This window comes from Petaurus breviceps, unplaced genomic scaffold (genome assembly GCF_028583685.1).
Source record: "Petaurus breviceps papuanus isolate PSGF00001 unplaced genomic scaffold, PetGlider_PUasm1.0 140, whole genome shotgun sequence".
Lineage (NCBI taxonomy): Eukaryota > Metazoa > Chordata > Mammalia > Diprotodontia > Petauridae > Petaurus > Petaurus breviceps.
This window is the reverse complement of record NW_027185698.1, coordinates 27601113-27612645: the sequence shown is the minus strand read 5'-3', so window position 1 is coordinate 27612645 and position 11533 is coordinate 27601113. Positions and strand designations below refer to the sequence as shown.

The window sequence follows — 11533 nt, the reverse complement described above, 5'->3', positions numbered from 1 at the left end:
TTATTACAAAAATCAGATAAGAGGTGAAAAGGACCTGAGCTAAAGCAAGAATGGAGAGAAGGGGGCAGATGCAACAGATGGTGTGAAGATAGAAATAGAAAGATTTGGCGAGGTCTCAGCAAGACTGGAAAGATTATGGCATCTTTGACAGAAATAAGCAAGTTTCAAGAGGGGGAGGACTTTAGAGTTCTGTCCAAGGTACTGTTATAGACTCTTCACTTGTCCTTTTATATTCTCTTTATATCCTTGTCGGCTGTAATATGTTTAACTATCTCTGTGTAGCTGACTCCCAGATTTATACACACATCTAGACAATTTCTCTCGAGCTTAGTCCTAAATCATCAGATTACTCTTGGGCATTTCAAACTGGATGAACGTTTTGACTCGGTATGTCCAATACTTAACTCATGATCTTTCCCCCTAAATTTAGCAATTAGATCATTGTCAAGCTCCTTCAGAGCCTCAGCTTCCAGAGAAAAACAAAATAATGAATTAATATACAAGTGACTCTAAGGTAGACTTTTATTAGAGTTTTGTGTCATGTCCCTTGTTGTGGGAACCACAAAGGGTCCTGGATTTAAGATCTACCTCTGACACAAACTGGCTGTATGAGCCCCACCCCCTTCCCCCTGCAAGTCCTAGGTGGCTGTGGCAGCTAGGTAGCACAGTAGATTCAAACTTGGCCTCAGATGTTTATTTCGTGACCCAGAACAAGTCACTTCACCCTGCTTGTCTCAGTTTCCTCATCTCTAAAATGAAGTGGAGAAGGACATGGCAAAACCACTCCAGTATCTTTGCCGAGAGAACCCAAAAGGACGGCATGAAGAGTTAGACAGGACAACAAGCTCTCAGTGCTCTAGGCAATGCTTTCAGACTTGATATTGCAGGAACTGTAGACAACCTGCATAGAGAAAGGGGCATCCTCAGTCTGGTAGTTACCTGCACTCACATCTCAGGTTGAGTTCTAATCCCCTTTCTAGACCATAAGTTCCATTAAGTAGAGAATATTTCTTGTCTATACTTTGTATTTCCCTCAGGCCTGCATAGTGCTTTGCTTTCATTCAGTAGATGATGTGAATAGATTCCTGCATAGAGCTGAATTTCCACCTTGCTTACTGTATTTATCACCTCCAAGTGGCAACTTTTTTTTTAAAAGACAGTTATTCAACTAGATTGTAAAAAGTTAACTAAAGTAATAATGTTGTCATAATGTTGTCGATCAGCACCTAACTAGGAATTGTTTTATCTCCTCAGACTGACACAAAATGATGACTAAAATAAACTGAGCCTCTACTCTTCAATTAACAAGTCCAAAATAAAATTCATAATCTTTCTCCCAAAATCTTTCCTCCCCTTTTCTTTTGTACGGGACAACAACATCCTCAGGTACCCAGGTTCCCATCTCAGAATTATTCTCTACCTCCATTATATCCAATCAGTTGCCAAATCTTATTCATTCTACCTTTTTGACATTTCTTACATCAGTCTACTCTCTAATGACTAAGACACTATCCTAGTTGAGATTATCATCTCTTTTCACCTGCACTATTACAATAGTGTCCTTAGTGATCTTTCTCCCTTCAGTCTCTTCCGTCTCCAATCCATTATCCACAATGGAATGCCAAATTGTTATTCCTAAAGCAAAATTCTGATTATATTATTCCCCTTGCTCAGTAGGCCCCCATGGCTCTTTATTCTCTCTAGAATTAAAGACCTGTGTCTCTAGTTGTTTTTTAAAGTCCTTCACAATCTGGCTCCAGTCTGCCTTTATAAACTTAACTATGCCTCAATTTCATCTCCTTCATACACACTACAATCTAAACTGAACTAATATTCCATGTCCTCTCTCCCACAGTTCCATTCTTCTGACCCTTTGCACACTTGTCCCTATGCTTGAAATACTTGTCACAAGGAAATGTGTGATCTACCCTCATGTGAACTTAAACCATTTCTGAAGTCTAAAGAAGTGTATTTGCACAATGGCTTGGTATCTGCCCATATTGATAAAGGGAAAAATTATTGGGGAGAATAGGAGGAGAAAGAGGCAAATTGGCTTTAAATGGGCATGTTGTATTTATTTGGAAAAATTCAGGAGACCATTCACATTTGCAAAAATCATCCTATTTGAAAGGTCTGCAAATTTTATTAGCTTCTTCAACCCATTTCCAAGAATTCTATTATAATTAAACTGGCTACAAAAGAAAGATCAAATATGGTAGATAGTCCCTTCTTAACCTAGTAGAGAAAGCTTTATTTGTTTTTGTTTTGTTTTGTTTTATCTTATCTTTTATCTTGATTGCCTGTTGCCTAACCTGTAAGACTCAGTCAAGCTCCTTTGTCCTGGTATCACCCTATCTTCTAGCCTCTTCTTAATATACATCTCTATACTCTAGCCAGATTGCTCTCTAACCTCTACACTCCCCTTTACTATCCTTTGCTTCAGAACCTTTGCTTACTATACTCCATCTCTGCAATATTCTCCTCTTCCTCCCCCACCTTCTCCCAAAGTCTAGAATTCCTATCCATTCTTTAAAGCTCAGTTCAGATGCCCCAATATATAAAGCCTTTCCAGATCTTCTTGGTTGGTAATAAGGCCTTGAGTCTTATACAGTGTTTAGTTTACCAACTCTCCAATGCATTGTTTGTTATATTGTTATACAGTTATCTGTGGTTGTCTTTTCTTCCTCCTGGATTCTACTTTCTGTAAGGGTAGAGACAAAAAGCCTATACTTAGCTAAACTTTTTAATCTCTTTCCCCAGTGCTTAAACGAGTTTCTGCACAACATATGTTAGTCAAATCTTTTTATACCTTTCTAATACCTAAATGATAATTCAGATATTTCCATTAATTTGGGAAACACATAAACTGATTTTTACCACTAAAGCGTAGAGCCTTTCATCTAAGAATGAGTGTAAAAAAAAATAAACGCTCCATTAACCTTATCAGTCTTGATTTAGAGATAGGAACAAACATATTTTAAGTAAATTTTGAATGAGAAATAATTACTTCTAAATTTTAGGTCATTTAAGATTAGGGCAAGAGTGACAAAAATAAGTACAATATAGGTTATCTTAACACACTTTAATAAGGTAATTGTTGAGTGATTTATTCTGTTCTTCACCAAAAACCTTTGTCAGTTTTTTGCTCTAGTCCTGGAGAAATCCAACAAGTACTTGTTAAGTACCTATTGATTTTAGGTACTTAACAAAGGACATACAGACATCTAGGACAGAAAAACAGCAGTGTAGTTTCATTGTGTACGAGGTCATGGAAGCTGTACAGGTGTTGAAACAAAGTTAAGGTCCTTCTAAAGATTTAGATCTGTTTGCAAATTTTTATTAACTTAGAATCAGTTTTTGGTTTGGTTTCAGGGTTAGCAGCTGTTTGCTTTCATATATTCTTAAGATTTTTTTTCTTCCTCAAGTTAAAAACTAATATAAACAAAAGCTTTTATTTAACCAATTTTTCTTTTTAGCATTTTAAGTCTTAAAATTAATGGGGCTTTTTTGGTTTTTCTTTCAGGAAACAGTTAAATTTTTCTAATATTGACTTTTAGATTCATTATATAACTCTTTTCTATCTAGCAAAATCATTTTGGAAGACAATTTTTTATTGATATAAACAACTCGGGCAAATATTGTCTAAGGTATTTCCTCTAAAGATGAGCATACGTGTAGGTAGAACAGGCAGCCATTTGTATAGTCTGAACTGAGAGAATATGTAGAGGTCCTCTTGCATCTAAATAGTTTCCAAACCAGCCTGTCACTATATGTCTTTTAGAATTCCATAATAAGATGTTAATAATTGTCTACAGGGGATAGTACATTTAATGTAACTTAAACTTTATCAATTCATAGTGGAGGAAGGAGTGGTAAGAGGAGAAACTTGACTTATTAAATCACTTGTTAATTTGTATCAGCTAGGTTGAGAAAAAGGCCCTCTTATGAAAAGATGACAGGTTAATTTTTAGTGGCTGGAAGAGAATGAACAAATGTTTACCTTTTTCTCTGGGTAGGATATTATAGTCAGACTCTGTGTAAGCTAAGGACTATAGAGGTGATGACCCAGAAAAGAACACTCAGAAGAAGCAATCATACAGGTAGTAAAAGAACCAGAAGCAAGAACTGTCAACGAAAGCCAGAGAGTAGGAATACCTAGCAGAACATTACATGAACAGTCCATCAAGAATGATGACTGAGAAAAAGCCATTGCATTTAGTAGTTAACCATTGGTCATATGGTAAAGAACACTTCAGTAAATTGATGGGTCTAGAAACCAGAATGCAAGGAATTGGAGGAGTAGAAAGTGAAAAAGAAGAAGCAACCCACTATGTTTGGCTATGAAAGGGAAGCGATTAGAAAGACAGCTTGAGAAAGGGTGATAACAGGGTGAAATGAAAGTAGTTTTTTGGTTATGTTTTGGGGAATAAGGAAAGAACCATCAGATAGAAATTATAGATGGGGCATTGATCAAAGAGGAGATGGGAGGGGGTGGCATTAAGGGTATAAATAGAGGATGACAAAGAGAACCACCACATCTTCCTCAAACAAAAGCAAAAGAGAAGAAAAAAAGGCTGAATGTTGAGGATAAATTAGGGAAAAGTGAAAACTCATGACAGATGGTCTTAATTTCCTCAGCATAGTAATCAATGACCTTCTTTGCCTAAAGAAAGAGGTAAATAAATGGGTGGCATTACATGACTCAAGAAGAAGGGTTTAACACAAACTTCTCTGAATATGAGAGTCAATCAGGGAGGAGTAAAAGGATTGTACTGGATTAGTGAGGGCCCAGTTGAGGCTACATAATATAAATTTGTAGTAAACTCAGTTGGAAGGTTATGTGACTTCTTGTATTTAGCAGCATTTGAATAGGAACAGAGAAGGCAGATGGTGGTGGTGAGGGGGAAACAATCTAGGGTTGGGGTTTGCAAAAGGATGAGTGGCAATAGGAATGAGGGGTGTGTGTGCAAGAGATTAGAGGGTGGAATACTGCATAAGTTGAACTGGTTTACATGTGAATGCCTGAGAGTGATTCCACAGCAGATGTCTTAGACTGGGAAAATGGGAGGGGTGGACAAATGATTTAAAAGATTTTAAATTATCTCTATCATTTTTTTTATCTGTTAGATCTAGTCTTACGTTCTAGCAGGTTATAATTTTTTTTTATCATTTTTAACATGTTACATACCTCAGTTTTGTGTTAACTGTGCATTTGATAAGCATGTGTGTGCCTTAATTAAAGGCATTGATAAAAAAGTTAAATTTCACAGAACAAATAGCCTGTGATACTCCACTAGAGATCTCCTTCAGAGTTCATATAAGCCATTCAGTATGACTCTGAATCTAGTCATTTAGCCATTTTTGAATCTACCTATGTAGATTCATCCAGGCCACTTTCCTCTTCCTGTTCCATAAGAATAGGTATTTGTAAGTTGGAACATAATTTTCCACAGCAGCAATGTTGTATATGTTATAAATTGATTCCACGATCAACCCACAAATGCCTATTTAACGTTGAGTTCAAATAGCTTAAGTTCTTTATTAAGTGTTTTAAGTCTTGGGGAGGAAAAAGCCCAGTGGTACAGTTTAAACGAATGAGAATGTGTTTTCCACCTTTTTCTGCATGCAGGACAAATTCTGGAAGGAAGAAGAGGTAAAACTATAGGAGTGTGTCCCTAGGATCAACTCTTCTAAGCTGTTACTATGTTCCATGCTTTTTCCCTTCTTCTTTTGAACTTTTAGGTTTTCTGAAAACTCTAGAGGAAGGAAGTATGGTATATAGTAGAAAGAATGCTGGACCTGATGCCAAAAGATCTAGGTTCTTAGAACCTAAGTTCTGCTGTTTGCTAGTTGTGATTTGGAGAAAGTCAGTAACCTTCTATAAAAATAGGGAGTTAAGGGGTAGATGATCTCTGAGTTCCCTTTTGGCACTAATTTTCAGTGGTTCTCTGTATTTCATCTGCGTCTAGCATTGGTGGGAAGGAGCAGCAATATTGGTTTTGTCTATCATTTGCTTAAGTTTGGGATTATTTGTATATTTACAAATCTATATCTGCTGACTGCATACATTTTACATTAAAAAACACAACCATAATACTATATGTATTTGATGACTAAATTGTACCATAACTTTCAGGAGTTCTTTAGCTTCTTTAGCTTCTTTTAGTTCTTTTGTACTAGAAGTTTTGCTTCATCTAATATAGAAATAATCAGTGTGTCAGTTGCTTTGGAAATCTTTTTTTGTTACTATGAAGATTTGTTTCCTTAATGTCTCTTGTTGTGATTGCATTCATTCAAATGACGAAATTCTGCTATTGTATAAAGGAATGTGAGCTATAGTGAAGATAATTTGTGGTAGTGGCATTTAATGAGAAGTCTATTGATTTTCTCACTTAAGTATTCTTTATCTTCTCTCATTGAAAAAATTTTAAGTACTGAAATTTTCAGCTTGGTACTGAAAATAGATGTTTTCTTTTTTTTCAGTTGTTAGTGCTTATAGTATTAAAATAACAGAGAGTAGCATTTTTTCCATAAGGAGATAACTTCATGGGTATCTTTGGCCTTTGGTTATGAAGAAAAAGCCCATCTTGTCTTGGTTTATGCACAGAATTATTTCAAACAGGCTACTTGATAAGCATATCTTTATTCCTTGCCACATTTAACTACCTTTGCTACCATTCATTGTCTTTATTTTGCAAGTATTAGCCTTAAAATGTAGAACAAGGAAGAAACTTCCACTTTTTTTTCCTCTCTTCTTTTTCTTCTTCATTGCCAAATTGTGAATTGACAAAGGAGAGTAGGAGCACAGAAGAGAAGCATAATTAAGGAAAGAAAAATGACTTTTTTAATCCGATTATTTTTGACTAAAAATTTAGAACTATAGAGTTTTCAGATTACTTCTAGAAAGGATGCATTAAAATTGTTTCTAGCTATGAAGATTTGCTATGTTAATTCTTCATTTTGTCGTCATAGGAGGCATAACATGAATGTGAAATATTTATTCCCTTATTTATTCGGTATTAAACCTAGTAAAGTTAGCATTCCGATAGTATTTATGGCAAAGAGACAAAATAAGTTTAGTCATTTGGGACCAAGCTTTTTTTTTTTTTTGTATTGCTTCTAACCAGTAAAACTTCTGTAATTCAATATTGTGCTTCCATTCAAATCTAGAACTTGGCTCTGAGACTTAGTTTTTTAAGATAAAATGCATTTTCTTATTGTGAAAAAGAATTTGTAATAATTTGAAAGACTACCGGCCCTGGAGTCAGGAGGACCTGAGTTCAAATGCAGCCTCAGACACTTAACACAAAAAACTAGCCATGTGACCTTGGGCAAGTCACTTAACCCCAATTACCGTACCTTCTTTCCTCAAAAAAGCAAGACAATGAAGTTGTTCTGTATATGCTGTTAATATCAGCAGTAAAATACTTTTTCAAGGTAAAGTTTGCAAACTCTTAGCACTTAAGAAACCAAGATTTGAGTCAAACTTCATTTGAAAATGAAAAAAATTTTATTTTTTTATTTTTTATTTCACTGTGTTCCCATAAACAGAGAAGTAAGTTTATCATCTTAATTACCAAGTTCATCATGGAATTGTATAAATTATTCTTTTTAAACTAGTATTCTTTTTCATAGATCTTGGTGCAAGGTCAGGTTTTTTGGTTTTGGTTTTCAAATAAAGAGCTCTTTAAAATGAAACTATACTTTTCTGGAGACAAAAGTAATTGAGTCTAAGACATTTCTAGTATGAAGGTATTTCATAAATAAAATAAGTAAAAAAAACTTTGATCACAGAATCTAGATAAAAGGGAGTAGTACAGAAATTTCATAAGTATTGGAAAGGACCTCACAGCACATATAATCCAACTCATACCTGAAAAAGAATCCCTTCTAAAACATAAATCTACAAGTAGTCATATTGTCTTTGAAGATCTCCAGTGAGACCATCCTCCAGAAGGGACTATTTCCTGAGACAGCCTGTTGCACTTTTGGATAATTCTAATTCTTAGAAAGTCTTTTTTCTTGCACCAACCCTAAATTTCTTTCCTTGTAACTTCCACTCATTGCTCTTAGTTCTGTCTCTTGGGGGCAGAAATGACAAGTTTAATCTACCCTTCCATGTTCACAGCTTTTCAGATACTATTGAAGACTAGTTCATGGTTTTGTCGAATCTTCTCTAAACTTCTCTGTGTTCCTCCTGTTTTTGGGCACCATATGACTTGATCCTCTGGTCACCCTGTTCTTAATGTTCTTAATGCTTGCCATTGTCTTCCAAATGCAGTCTGACTGAGGCAGAATGTAATAGGACCTAAATCTGTCTCCCTTCCCCTTCTCCCCATTCTTCAAATCTAAGTCTCTTTAATGTAGGGGTGTAAGATTTTATTTGCTTTCTTGGCTACCAAATCAAACCTAATTGGCTTATATTGAACTTTTAATACACTTCAAACCCCAGAACTTTCATGCCTTTCCCATCTTTTTCTTGTGAAGTAGATTTTTGCAAGCCATTATCTTTATTATATTTTATTTTATTCATTTTGAACTGATTTTATAATGTCATGAACCTGAAAAAAACTTATTGATACCTTAAAACATGTATGTGTGTATGTATACATACACATATGTACACACATAATAACTTTTGACTTAACACTTCTCCCACATTAAACCCTCCATTGTAAGAAAGAATTGTAGTTGAGTAAAACCAGCCAACATCTTGGCCATGTCTAACAACATAAGCCTCTGAGAGGAGGAAAATGTGCTCTCTTGTTAGTCATCTAAAATCATAATCACCATTAGTTAATACATGGAATCTTGGGTATTAAGGTATTTTAATGTTGTGGCTTAAAAAATTTATTTTTATATTGATGCCTTTGATTTTTACATCATAGTTCTGTTCCATACCACCCCTCCCCTAAACAATGAGCTTTGCCTTTGAACAACAATGAAAAAAACACCTTAACTAATTGTAACCAAATGACACAGAAACCACATCCTGTTAAGACCTTTTTTTAATCCTGTGTTAGATATTCCTCCTATATTTATGTTATATAGTTACTTCTGCTGTAACATGACATATGAGTTCCTAAAAAGATCTATGCAAAGTTGCAAAATAAAAACCACAGAGCTTGAAAAACACACAACACTTAAAACCTTCATCAGTGACAGGGAAAAAAAGATCAGAAGCTAATAAAAATGGTAGCACAGTTTTATTCATGTTAAATGGTTGAGAAATACATAAATACTACAATAAATAGTGGCTGTGCCTACCACCTTAGGCTGCTGCTTTGGAGCATAGCAGGCCATAGCAGAAGGCGAAGAGATAGCGGGAGTACAGCCCATCCTTTCTTCCACTTACAGCTCCAACTTACTGCATCAGATTTGCAATAAATATTGGCAGTTCACCTTGAAAAATATGATTTGCTTATGGACATGGGTGTCAGAAAGTTGCTTGTGCCTTGTGAAGTGCCATCATTTTCTGCATTCTCAATGTTTTTCTTGGAAAATTGCACAAAAAGAAACTCTGAATCTGATTTGTGTTGTCACAAAATTGACTATATCCATTTGATAAGCATTTTATAATCTTTTCATTTAGATGGGTTAGGTCTTTTTGTTTATTACACCCAAGTAGGCAGAAAAGCCTGATGACTTTGCCTCACTTAACTATATATAGTAAATAGTGATTAAATATTTATGTTTACCATTTCACTTGAACATTTAAGTACTTTTTATGTTTGAGGCACTGTACCTGCCTGGGAATACAAAGATAAATGTTATAAAAGTTTTGCTTTCAAAGAGCTTTCAATCTAATGGCAGTCAAGTGTAGTTTATTCTCCCATGGATAGAGGTTGATAAGTGCTTGCAGAAATCTTATTCCTAACTGTCCTTTTTATCTAGATTCTAAATAAATCACTGCCCTCCTGTTTGCATGTGTCTTAATGCCATTAACCATCTCTTAACATATTGCAATTTCCTCGATTTTATCTTATTCTAAATAATTGGGGGGGCATGGAAGGGGTAATGTTCCTGTTCTTTGGAAGTATGTTCTAGATCTAAAATCTGTGATCCAGAAAAGCACCATGTTTTAAAAATATAAACTGGCACTGTCATAGTGTAAATAAGTTACATAGTCAGATTTTCCCTTGTGTTTCTCCTCTCCCCCCCCCCCAAAAAAGAAAACCTCATACCTTGACTTTGCCATACCCAAGATACCATCTTATTCCTCATAGTTAATTTAAACTTGGGGCAGCTTATGTGGTGCAGTGGGTAAAATCCAGAACTGAAATCAGAGAGACTTATCTTCATGAGTTCAAATCTGGCTTACTAGCCAGATACTCACAGCTATATGACCCTGGTCAAGTCATTTAACCACATTTTCTTCAGTTTCTTCATCTGTAAATGAGCTAGAGAAGGAAATGGCAAACTACTCCAATATCTTTTCTAAGACAGTTCCAAATGGGGTCATAAAGAGTTGAACAGAACTAAAAAATAACTGAACAACAACAATTTAAATTTATGTTTATGTGTACAGGCACTGGGCTAAGAAATGGGGAGATGAATAAGACATAGTCTCTACCTGTAAGGAGTCCCTTGCAAATTCAGTAAAGCCCTTCTGCTCACAATTAAATTTTCTCAAAAGGAAGTCTTACTCTTCCACTACTTTATTGCCTAGTCATTATTATTTCCTTATGACTTGGCTTCTGCTTTCTTGAAAGTTATCGATCAATAAGTATTAAGTGCCTACTGTGTTCCAGATACTGTGCTACATGCTGGGGATAAAAATACAATAAATGAAAATTTACTATATACGGTGACTTCTCATTACTAAACCTAATATTTCTTCCCAGGCATTATTCAATTTGACCTCATTATAGCATTTGACCCAGGTTGCCTACTACCCTTTTTCTTGAAACTGTCTTCCCTTGACTTTTATAACTGAAACCTTTTTACTGTCATAGAAGGGTTTTTATCCTGTCTCTGAATTTTGATTACATCCTTATCAAAAACATCTATCATTGACACCATGATCAGTATTCAAGGCCTTCTAAAACCAGTCTTCTTTTCTACATTCCAGCTATCTCACTAAGTACCGAATAGAACTTAACTATGTCCAAATACCTGGACTTTTCTCTTTGCCTTTGCTTGTGCTTTTCCCCAACCTTAACTACCTTTTTGACTTTTCTATCTTTTGAAAATCTATTCACTATTCAAGGCCCAATTCAAATGCCAAATTTCAATCTCCTAATAAAGTCTCACTGATTACCATTGCTTCCCTCATCCATATTCTATAATTCTTTGATACCACTTTTGTGGTGCTTAACACAGTTACTATTGTTTTTTAGGACTATTATTTTCCTGTCTTCTTCCTCCCCCAACACTGTTTAGACTAATATCCTTGGTGTTAGGGGCTGCCTCTTAGTCATTTTCATATTACCAACCAACCCTCAGTAAATATTCAAATGTGTGTTGCTTTGTGTTAGCTTCAGGTGTAAAGCATGTTAACTTATTGATTTGCTATTTTAGGGTTTCATCTCAC

At 35.2% G+C, this 11533-nt stretch overlaps 1 protein-coding gene across 12 annotated transcripts in view; it reads left to right on the top strand.

Moving 5' to 3' along the window:
* Nucleotides 1-11533, top strand: part of CPEB2 (cytoplasmic polyadenylation element binding protein 2) — a 79251-nt gene that overhangs the window by 42521 nt on the left and 25197 nt on the right. The window lies entirely within an intron of this gene.